At 43.3% G+C, this 12,443-nt stretch overlaps 1 protein-coding gene across 1 annotated transcript in view; it reads left to right on the top strand.

The window, feature by feature from the left end:
* Positions 1-325: 325 nt before the first annotated feature.
* Positions 326-12,443, top strand: part of LOC119264688 (B-cell receptor CD22-like) — a 66,224-nt gene continuing 54,106 nt past the window's right edge. The window contains exon 1 of the mRNA XM_037543315.1: positions 326-391. The gene's annotated coding sequence lies outside the window, so the exon portion shown is untranslated. The remainder of the gene's footprint in view (positions 392-12,443) is intronic.

Genomic DNA, 12,443 nt, shown 5'->3' on the forward strand with positions numbered 1-12,443 from the left:
TTTGTTCCTTGCTGTCTGTCCGGCCGTTCCGCTGGCTTGTTCCTCGCCGTCTGTCCAGATCAAGTCTAAACTAGCTAGACATTCAATGTGTGCGGGTGGACAAGTAGCAGCGTACAGTCAACTGGTTGTTGACTTCTTATCTAGGAACGCGCTAACTGCAAACAAACGTGTTAGCTTACCTTTTATATCTTGCTGAAGTTTAAGGTAAAGTCCATCTCTTGCTGCAGCTCAGACGACCACATATATTCTATAAGAGGAGTGAGTGTATTAATAACTCTGGGAGTTTCATCTGTCTACTTATCTCTAACCACATCTAGTTCATCCTCTCAGCGCCGTCTCTGTTCTCACCATTTCTCATCTGGACGTTGAAGAGGAGCCTCGTTACAGAACGGTAAGATGATTTCTTTACTTCAGAACATTTTAATAGTTCATGAAAAAGATACAGAGCAAATTTAGGTCTTTGTGTTTAGACGGATGTTTCAACCATTTCAGCTTCAAAAAAGTTCAGTTCATGTTTATTGACTCAGGTGGGATTGTTTTGGGGGAAAGCTTGGAGAACATTTATGATCACATGATGTTTAAGAAGTAACAAAAACAAACATAATGGGAAGAAAATATTTACTAAGTCCTGTTTTTTGTCTGAGGAACAAATTGTGATGCCTGAAATCTCCACTGTGGGGGGAGAATAGCTCTGAATGAAGGTGATCCAGGATGATCAGTATAGATCTTCCCTTGTGAAGTACCTGGTGGTCATAGATGCTCAGAAATGTCGCTTTAAATACAGTTTTCGAAATATAAGAAGTTCTTGTTCTTTACAATCAGGTTACCACGACACATTACCACATTTATGAAGAACTGAAATGATTAAATGAAACACAGACTTCATTACAGAGTCAGCATTTGAAGTTCTGGACTTTTGAAGGACTTTAGATGAAGATGTAGAAACATTTAATTTAACTGTCATTACTTTATAAATACCCTCCAGGCTGCTGTGATGAGGTCATTGAGAACGACTCCTCCTCTTCCTGTGGTCTTTCTGCTCATGACTGCTGGTGAGTCAGTGCTTGTTGTGGTTTGTGGTTTCTCTCAGAATCAGCTCAGTGGTGTAGAGTAGCTGCTGGAGTTGGAGAGGAGAGAAGTGAAGCTGTAAGCTACAGTAACTCTGACTGTCTTATGGGCTCCAGACTCTGTAATCAGCTCTTTCATGCATCATATGTTTCAGGAGCTTTTGGAACAGAGTGGAGTGTGAAGTACAACCAACAGGAAATCTGTGCTTTAAAAGGATCCACAGTGTTTATGAACGGAACTTTTACTCACCCAGAACATCTCACAGTGAATGAGACATTCTGGACATTAGACCAACATCAGAAGACTAATCTGTCCAAAGTGAATGGGACTTTCTGTGTTTTACACCCAGATCTAGTTCAGGGGGCGGAGCCACAAAATCGGAGTAAAGACCCAGATTATTCAGGCAGAGTCGAGTTTTTCACTGATGATCAGAAACACTTCTCCCTCAAACTGAGTGATGTGATGAAGAAGGATGAACATCAGTTCTGCTTCAGAATCAAAACTAATGTAGAAAAAGAAAGATGGACAGGTGAACCTGGAGTTCAGCTCAGAGTTACAGGTGAGTTAATCATCCCATTGTCCAGCTATAAGACACAGCTCTGGATTCAGAGTAATGTTTATTCATGACTGCTCTGAATATTCATGTTGTTTACTCATCACTGATTTTATTAATCTGCTCTACTGATGTTCAGCTTCTGTTCTGATTCACTCCTACATCATTTTATCTGGTCTTACTCCTCATTCAGTTCATCTGCTCAGTTTCTTTCTGACCTTCTATAAATTTTACCAGTGAATAATTACTGATGCTTTCAAACTTATTCTTTATTCACTGTGTCATGATTGGCCCCTCCCAGTCCTGTACGTATTGGTGTTTTAAAGTTCCATGTGCGTTGGTTTTGATTTCCGTAGTCCTGCCCCTTGTTGTGTAACTCCGCCCATGATTGTTTTCACCTGTCAGGCGTTATCTCTGTATATTTAAGCCCCGTGTTTGGCCTTTGTGTTTGCTGGTCTTTGTTTGTTGCCTTGGTTTGACCTTGGTCTTGATGCTGTTTGGACTGGATTTGTGGTTTAGTTTTCCGTATGTCTGCACTCCGTTCTATCCGTATTGGCTCATTGACCTTGGACCGTTTTGACCCTGATTCTGGATTTGCCCTCAATAAAAGTCGCTACCTCGCTCCGCGTTACACACTTACTGAGAACAATCATTCAGTTATTAATAATAAAATTATTTTTAAATTATTCAGAAAAAAAAGTAGATGTAAGGATGATAAATAAATATGTTCCAGACTAGATGAGGATTTTTATTGGCATTTAATTATCAAATACATGCGAGTCCTCAACTGAAAATGAGCTCATTACTGATTAATATTAGAGTAAAATGTACAGAACAGAGTTCACTGAGTACAGTAGAGTCTCATATACTGCAATATTATCACTGGAGCAGTCGGTGTTTTATAAAATGAATCACACTGAACAATAACATCACTTTCCCAGCTGGAACAACGGCTAAATCTGGTCCTTTTCATATTTTATTCTTTTAAATCATTGTAGTTTCAACACTGTAAAGATTTCAAAGCTTTCTCTACTCGACCTCAAAATCCACTGATGACTAATGAGCTGCTGAGTATTTTAGTTTGATTGATTCTCCATCATTTCATCTGCAGGACACACTTGGTATTTTATGTAGTTATGGTGCTGATTATGCAAATTATATATAAATAAGGCTCACTTGTTTCTATGAAGTGAAGCTGATTTATGAGCTGCACCCAAATCACTGCTTGTTTTGATGTACAACAGTTTCCTGAATGAGAAGCAGAGAAGATCAAACATCACTCAGTTTAGTTTCATCTGCTCTGGTTTCTATACTCATTGCTGACTTTCATGAATGAGGTTCACTGACTTTACAGCTTTTCCCTTCTAATCTGATGTTCCTCTTATTGTCTTAGAGCTCCATGTAGAAGCTCCTGAAGAAGTGACCGAGGGAGAAACAGCAGATCTGACATGTAAGACCACCTGCAGTCTGACTGACCCAACATTCATCTGGTACAAAAATGGACATCCTTTAACCACAAAGACCATCAAGAACAACCAACTCCACCTGCAGACGGTCAGCAGTGAGGATGCAGGCAGTTATAGCTGTGCTGTAGGAGGATCTCAACACCTCCGCTCTACTGCTCACAGCCTCAGAGTCAGATGTGAGTTTAACTCTTTTTTTAGTTTTTTCCTCAAAGTAAATAAATGTAGGACTTTGAAAATGTATCCTGGCTTTCTGGGCTTGTTTACAGTTTGTGGTCTTATTTAATAGCATTGTTTGCATAAATTAAGCAAGATATTAAATATTTAATACATGTTTCAGTTTTAATATTTAAACCTTCAAATACAAATCATGTAATTATTATAATCATCTAGATCCTCCAAAGAACGTCTCAGTGTCCATCAGTCCCTCTGGTGAAATAGTGGAGGGCCGTTCAGTGAATCTGACCTGCAGGAGTGATGGAAACCCACCTGTGAAGAACTACACCTGGTTTAAAGGATCAACATCAGTAGGAGAAGGAAAAACCTACAGCATTCCCAACATCAGATCTGTGGACAGTGGAGAATACACATGCCAGAGTCGGAATGATCATGGAGAGAGAAGATCCACTTCTGTGTATTTAAATGTCACATGTAAGTTAATGTTGAGGTATTCAGTTAAATTCAAACGAAACTCAAACACTAAAATATTATTTTTCAAATTTTTCATCTGTTGTAGATCCTCCAAAAAACGTCTCAATGTCCTTCAGTCCCTCTGGTGAAATAGTGGAGGGCAGTTCAGTGACTCTGACCTGCAGCAGTGATGGAAACCCACCTGTGAAGAACTACACCTGGTATAAAGAAGGTGGAACCTCATCTGTAGGATCTGGACACAGTTACAGCATCATCAACATCCCTGCTGACCACACTGGACTGTACTACTGTGAAGCTCAGAATGACCATGGAGCTCTGAATGGAACTGTGATGGTCACTGTTAAGAGTAGGTGGTGAATAATGAGATAAACGCTGTTTCTCTGTGTTCACTTTTACAGTAATGACAGATTAAAGTGATATTAATGATCTTTTCTGCAGGTCTGAGTTGGTCTGCAGTCTGGTTTGCAGTGGTAGGAGGAAGTTTTCTCCTTATTTATGTCCTAATCTGCATCTGCAGGTCAGCAATAATTTCCAAACCTGTTATTACAGTGTGAAGAAATGACTTTATTCTTGTTGTAGAAATGGATTAACAGATAAAATGATTTTGTCCTTAAACTAATTAGAATATATTGATTGTTTTGTCCAGTTTTCACATAATGAAGAAAAGAGCTGCTGGACCTGATCACAGTAAAACAACACAGGTACATTTATATTCAGTCCATTCAGCAGACGCTCTTATGCAGAGACGCTTACAGAGCTACTTTGTTGTCCACTCAGAGAAAGTATCCCAGTAATTACAGTACATTAAAGCTCAGGAACTACCAGAGACCAAAGCCCTGTTGATACCTAGAAAGAAAGATACAGAATTAAGACACAGCATTAGTGCAGTCCAGTAAAGTCCAGGTGAGGTGGCCACAGTAAAAAATGACCACATTATGTCCACCAGTCGGTGACAGTTTCACTTGCAGGCTGTATTTGTTTATGATTTGAGAATCACAGAAAACAGCATTTCAATTTGGAAATCTCCATCAAAGGGTTTTTAAGAGTCTTTTCTGCCTCATTTTCAGAAGATTAGACATTTAAACTGTTCTCCATGAACTCTTCACCCTCAGGATGATGTCCTCTACACCAACGTTACACACCGCACATCCAGACCTGCACAGCCTGCTGACTCTGGAGCTGCTGATGTTCTGTATGATGAAGTGACCAGCACTGACCAGCAGGGGGAGCCCCAGTATGCCAGTGTTACATTCCACCTCCACACAGCTGCCCCTGGGTGAGTTTCACTGAGCTTTATATAAAGCAGCCCAGAGAAACTTTAGGAAAGAGGAATTTAGGGTTCAGAATCAAATGTTATTTTCTGTGAGCGCCTTTATGGGATTCCCAGTGTTACATTAGCACCAGGCTAGCAGTCGAGTGCAGTGTTCACTGCATTTCCACTCCTGCCTGCAGGCTGCCTGGGGCTTTAATCCACTCCTCACCAGTTTGGCTTTACTTTGAGGTTTGGTTTATAATATTAGGTCCCACTTTATATTAACTGTCTCTAATAACTGTGTAGTTACATGTTAATAACATACATTAAAGCATTGTAACTACTAATGATTTAGTCAGTGTTACAGGCGGATTACAGAAGTACAGCCGGTGTTACACACGAGTATCAACTTCTCTTTTGCCTCATGTAATTACACAGGTGTGTCTTTATAGATGTAACAGCTTATTCACTCTCATGTAATTACACAGGTGTGTCTTTATAGATGTAACAGCTTATTCACTCTCATGTAATTACACAGGTGTGTCTTTATAGATGGAACAGCTCATTCACTCTCATGTAATTACGCAGGTGTGTCTTTATAGATGTAACAGCTCATTCACTCTCATGTAATTACACAGGTGTGTCTTTATAGATGGAACAGCTTATTCAATGTCATGTAATTACACAGGTGTGTCTTTATAGACGTAACAGCTTATTCACTCTCATGTAATTACACAGGTGTGTCTTTATAGATGTAACAGCTTATTCACTCTCATGTAATTACACAGGTGTGTCTTTTTTTTAGATGTTACAGCTTATTCACTCTCATCTAATTACACAAGTGTAATAACATTAATGTAATATTTGTAAATAAACTGGAACAGCAGTTTTTCCCCCCCCAATAGTAAAAGGAAGTGTGTAATAACTGACATTAAGGCATTATTTACACTGTATCTGCCGGCTTTCCTGATATTTAGCTGGTGTTTATGTTGTTAGTGCTGTGACATTGTAACCAGTTTCAGCTTTAAACCAGTCTGTAATGAGTCAGAACAGCAGACGCCCCTTATATTAACATGTAGCTTCATAACATTCATTAAATGTGTTGCATGTCCCCCAAATCAATGTCTGTATTACCACTGCATTATTACACAGTAACTACATAGTAATTACACAGGACCTGTCCACTTAGTTTACAGTGTAACTGACACTGCACCACAGTAAAGCTCCTGTGCAGAGACACTTCAGTAACTTCATGAGGCAAAACTGAGGTTGGTGCACATGTGTAATTACATATGCTGCACTTCTGTAATCCATCTGTAACAGTGGCTAAATCATCAGCAGTTAGTGTTAATGCATATGTTATTCATGCTTAACTACACAGTTATTAGAGACACTCAATGAAAGGACCGGCCGTTTTTGGTCCGTTCATGAAGAGGAACCAGAGAGTGGATCACCTGTCCTGTGGAAAGTCTCAGTTGCAGCGGGAGCGCTCGGTGCAGGAAGACAGAACGACTCTCTTAATCAATCAAAGAGTTTATTAAGTCTTCTGCACAAAGAAAGAAGGGCACTCCTTCTTTTATACAAACACGTCCTGCCCTGTTGCGTACAAGCAAACAGGGTGGACCCAAATAAGTTGTCTAACAGTCATGAAATGCTAAGCTGACACTCACGGACCACCGGAACTGCCCAAAGGAGGGGGGCTTCTGCTCTGTGTACGATAATCTTACCTACGAAAGAGAACAAATGGTTCTGGACAGAATGTTGTCCCGATAAGAGGAGCAAGTTGTTTGTGCAAAACTGCCAAGGACAGTAGCTATGCTTGTTGCAAAGTCTGCTTAGAGCAGAGTTAGAGCAGAGTTAACCCTTTCATTCCCCTCTTTTATGCCTCAACAAACTGGTGAGGCATAACAGGCGAGTTACAATGGTGCGTGAGAACACACATACATATGGTTGGTGCTGGAGATGAGAGGCTGGTATACGGGCCGCGGGGGTCGTATCGCAGAGGCCAGCGCGTAAGACCCTTTCCATGAGGCATCTGAAAAAAACAAGGACCCAAACACAACAACAGCAAAACCATACAGATAATGGGGACAGCCATGGCAAAATAAGGAGTAAGTAGTTAGTAAGGAGTTAGTAAGGAGTTAGTAAGGACATATTTAAGAATGTACTGCAAACATGTAGCAAGATCTGTAGTGTTGCGAGTTTTAGAACAAAAATCCTGTGATAAAGAAAGAGAATAATTAATGTGAGGGTAATCATAATGAGTAACATTCAAACAGTCAGGAGACAGACAGATGTGTGCTACCGCCTGCAGAGTAGCAGAGAGATCCTGAGGGGCCATGGCCATGGAGTGCTTTTCACACTGGAGGGCATCAGGTGACGCACATAGCAGGAGTCATTGGTGTACTGCTTGGCAGTCCAGTTAGCATACTGCCAGAAAACGTTATCCATGGGGGATCCGCCAGCACGTTCCACCAGGCACAGGATTAATATTAGTTGCAACATACTTCTGTAACACAGGACAGGTTAGAGATAGGAAACAAAAATATTTAGACGTCTAACATGTATATACATCACTGCGGGGCTGACTGACATCTGGAGGCATGAATCCACTGTGGAAAAAGATCAGTTAATACCCCCGTGCGTGTGACAGCGAGTACAGTAGTGGGTTCAGAGAAAGGGGAGTCTGAAAAACCCTTTCTCTCAAATTTCTTGACCAATACCTGATCGCCCGGCTTAAAAGCATGAGTTGGGACCTTGGGAGGGTCTGTGATAGTTTGGTTGACCCTCTCCCAGTATTCATTCAGAACAGTTAACAACCCTGCGGTGTACTCGCTGCGACGCACATCCAAGTCCGCCGTTCCCCCCAGAGCCGATTTCTGACGCCATGGGAGGGGGAACGGACGTCCCATGACAATTTCATACGGCGACAGACCACCCAGAGTGTCTGTGCGCGCCATCCGCAGTTTGGCCAAAACTACAGGTAAAACCTTCACCCAATTAGTAGTGTTCTGCGTCTGCATGGCCTTTCATAACCGCCCTTTTATAGTCCGATTAACCCTTTTGACCATACCCGAGGATTGAGGGTGATAGGGGATGTGGAAAGCCCAGTCTATGCTCAGGTGCTTCGCGAGCATCTGTGTGACTTTGGAGGTGAACGGTGTGCCTTTGTCGGAGTCTATTCCTAAGGGGACACCGTAACGCGGTACGATTTCTTGGCATAGTTTTGTCACAACTGTATTTGCATTTTCTTTATTGCATGGGAACGCCTCTGTCCAACGAGAAAATTTATCTATTAAGACCAATAAATATTTGTACGGCCCTACAGTCGTCATGTGTGTGAAATCGATTTGCCATTCTTGGAAAGGTGTTTCCGGTTTAGGAAGAACTTGGTGCGGTCCGGCCGGTTTTGGGTTATTCTGTGCACATGTAAGACAACGGTCTAATATGCGATCAACGGCAGAGTTCAAATTGTGAATGCAAAACAATTCGGACATGTCACGCTTTACCCCTCTTCGTTCCCGATGCGAAATACCATGAAAATCGGGAACGAGGAACGGAACACAATGTGCGGGCGTTGCGCAGCGGTTTGACGGCTGGATCGTAGCCCGATGACAGCCAATGCTTGATATCAGAGTCCGAGCTGGTGGCCTGAATACAGTCAAGATCAAGACGAGGAAGTAAGTCAACCGTGAGTGCAGCACAGGAGAAGGAAGCCGAATTCATAAAAGGGCAAGTGGGGCCATGAAGAGCTCCGCGTTTTGCGGCAGAGTCGGCGGTATTGTTACCAACAGAGTCAGGGTCGCTACTACGCTGGTGAGCGCGAACTTTAACAATGGCCAGTCGGGAGGGCAGGAAGCTCGCCCTGATCAGGTCCTCGATAAGCGACGCATGGGAAATGGGTTTGTTATCAGTAGTAACGAAACCGCGTTGATGCCAGATTCCCCCAAAATCATGAACTACGGCGAAAGCGTAACGGTGGTGTAGAACAGTTATTTAGGAGCTGACAGACCTGATGAGAGGTGTGTAAGGTCAAGTCATGACCTAAAACGATTTTTTCAGCATCCTGTACCATTAGTGCGCACGCCACGACCGCTCGGAGACAGGACGGAAGGCCTCGGGCCGTAACGTCCAATGTTTTAGAATAATATGCACAAGGGCGCAAACCTCCCCCGTGGGGCTGAGCCAGAATCGCAGCAGCAGTGCCCCCCGACTCCGACACCCACAGGTGAAATGGCAGAGCGTAGTTGGGCAGGCCCAAGGCTGGTGCAGACTGCAGTGAGGACAGTAGAGCAGAATATGCACAGTTCATGGCTGTAGTCCATGTGAGGCGATGAGTCATGGCCTGTTCGTGAGTGAAGGAGGCACGCAGTGTTTTGTCATGCGCGGAGCAGTCAGGAATCCACTGTCTGCAGTAATTGATGAGGCCGAGGAAAGACATCATAGCCTGCTTGGTGGCGGGCTTGGGAAGCTGCGTGATGCATGACACTCGGTCAGCGGAGAGGAGGCGTTGACCTTGAGATAGTTCATGACCCAGATATTGGACCCGGGGTAGGCAGAACTGCAGTTTCTTTAGTGAAACCTTGAAGCCCAGGGTAGCCAAGCGCATGAGGACCAGTTTAGATGCCTCAGTGCACGTGGAGCTGTCAGGGGCCGAAATCAGAAGGTCATCTGCATACTGCAGGAGCACAGCACCCCCGGGGAGGGAAAGGTCAGAAATGAGGTCTCGGAGCGACGCGGCGAACGCCGCAGGCGAGTCGCAGAAACCTTGCGGCAAACGAGACCACGTGTATTGGCGTTGGTGATGAGTAAAAGCGAAAATCGGCTGGGTGTCAGGTTCAACAGGAATGCTGAAAAAAGCAGAACTAACGTCTAAAACAGTAAAAAATGCGTGTTGACACGGAATGGAGGTCAATATCGAAGAGACATCAGGCACAATTGGGGCGATAGGCACGATGGCGTCATTAAGGCGTCGAAAATCTTGAGTGAATCGCCAAGAACCGTCTGGCTTGGGGACTGGGTTAATCGGTGTGTTATACGCACTTTGACATGGGACGACCACACCTAGAGAAAGAAGTTTCTGTAGAATAGAGTCTATACCACACAGTTTGTGCTCGGGCAAAGGGTATTGTATAACATAAACAGGAGTGGGGCTTTTTAGAGTAGCCTCATATGGTTTACAATCAACCCTGCCAACATCATCCCTATGTGCAGCCCAAACAGTGTGTGGTATGGAACGCAGAGGCTCAGGAACCTCTGTGGCGTGTGAGACAGACAGCAGAGCAGACACAGGTGATTTAAAGGATTTATTGGCGATGTTGAGATTGCGATTGAAATCTCCCGTGGACACGGTCATGCGCGAACCAGAAAAGGATAGGGATAGACCAAGTTTACTCATTAAATCCCGCCCCATAGGGTTAAAGGGACAATCTGGCATGAACACGAAAGAATGAGTAAATCGCACTGCGTCGCATACAACCTGAAGTGGGGGCGTATACGGAGATGAGAAGGGCTGTCCTGTAATACCCACAGAGCTAGTGATTCTAGATGATAAAGGCCCCTCATAGCGAAGAGAGCGTGGCGCCGGTATCAATGAGAAAATTATAATCAACACCAGATACATTGAGAGACACAACAGGAAGGTCATGATTCAGATGGTTGGCAAGGTGAAGAGCACATTTTGGTAACAAAAAGTGCAGCTGTCCTGTCATTTATCTGTCTTTTCTTAAACCTAACTTGCCTGGCACTGCTGTGGATTGAAGTCCACATTTCAAAAAATACACAGTAGTGATCACACAATGCAACATCCTTAATAGAGGCTGAAATGTTAAGACCCTTTGAGATAACCACATCCAAAGTGTGACCATGGCAATGTGTGCTTCCAGTCACATGCTGAGAAAGTTCAAAACATTCAAGTACATCATAGAGTTCTTTGGCGTAATTATCCTTGTGATTATCAATATGAATGTTAAAATCACCAGCAATAACAAAATGATCAAATTCAGTAGAAATAAAAGATAACATATCTGTGAAGTCATCAATAAAATTAGCATTGTACCTTGGAGGTAAAACCAAACTTCACACACATAAAGAGAGTTTCTTCGGTTCACCCCACACCTTTTTCACGTCATACCACGATTTATAGCTTTCATTCATGTAAGATAGGTCTCATCCAGGATCCCCTATGCCCTCATTAATCATGCGATGTGCGGAACCCAAATAGCCCACATCGAAAGTGCCCTCCCTGGGGTATGCGGGTATTTGCGGATTACCTTCGGTCCAACCAGCTAGGTTGGACAAACCCAAATTACATCTACGCATCCATGCAGCCGGTGTCTCTTCCGGCTCTGGTCGGAACGACGTGCCCAGTATGGAAAAATACAGTGAGAGCTGTACTGAGAGTTTCCACTATAGGACGTTCCCTGTCTCCCACTAAGCGCTTAGGTTTAAATGTACCCTCTCTACTCTCACTCTTGTACTCCCGCCCACCCGACAGGGCTGGGTCGGTTCGCTCTGAACACCCAGGTGATCTCGACAACCAGGTAGAGGTCCAAAAACGATTAATTGGACTTACCTGGGTGAAGAGAACACGTCGGAGGTCACCATTTGAAAGGACCGGCCGTTTTTGGTCCGTTCATGAAGAGGAACCAGAGAGTGAATCACCTGTCCTGTGGAAAGCCTCAGTTGCAGCGGGAGCGCTCGGTGCAGGAAGACAGAACGACTCTCTTAATCAATCAAAGAGTTTATTAAGTCTTCTGCACAAAGAAAGAAGGGCACTCCTTCTTTTATACAAACACGTCCTGCCCTGTTGCGTACAAGCAAACAGGGTGGACCCAAATAAGTTGTCTAACAGTCATGAAATGCTAAGCTGACACTCACGGACCACCGGAACTGCCCAAAGGAGGGGGGCTTCTGCTCTGTGTACGATAATCTTACCTACGAAAGAGAACAAATGGTTCTGGACAGAATGTTGTCCCGATAAGAGGAGCAAGTTGTTTGTGCAAAACTGCCAAGGACAGTAGCTATGCTTGCTGCAAAGTCTGCTTAGAGCAGAGTTAGAGCAGAGTTAACCCTTTCACTCCATATAAAGTGGGACCTGATATTATGCTGGTTTATAAAGGACCATGTTTGAAATGTATATATAAGGGGTCTCTGTTTAAAGATAATGACTGATTTCCTGTTGACAGCTTAAAAATATGAATGTAAACACATTTTGTAAAGACAAACTGATGGAATTGAATATTTACTTCACCGTACGGAGTCAGTTTATCTCAGGGCTCTGTAAGGAGTGGAGCACAATATGATGATAATACACAAAGACAAGTTAAACATCTCCAGAGAACCCAAGTTTAGTGACGGCTTTGCGATGAGCAGCTGGTTAATTTTCCAGTTATTAGCTTGATAAATTAGTTTCCAGCTATTTTATTAATGAGGTTTTAAAAGATCATAATAATAT

This window comes from Pygocentrus nattereri, chromosome 12 (genome assembly GCF_015220715.1).
Source record: "Pygocentrus nattereri isolate fPygNat1 chromosome 12, fPygNat1.pri, whole genome shotgun sequence".
NCBI lineage: Eukaryota > Metazoa > Chordata > Actinopteri > Characiformes > Serrasalmidae > Pygocentrus > Pygocentrus nattereri.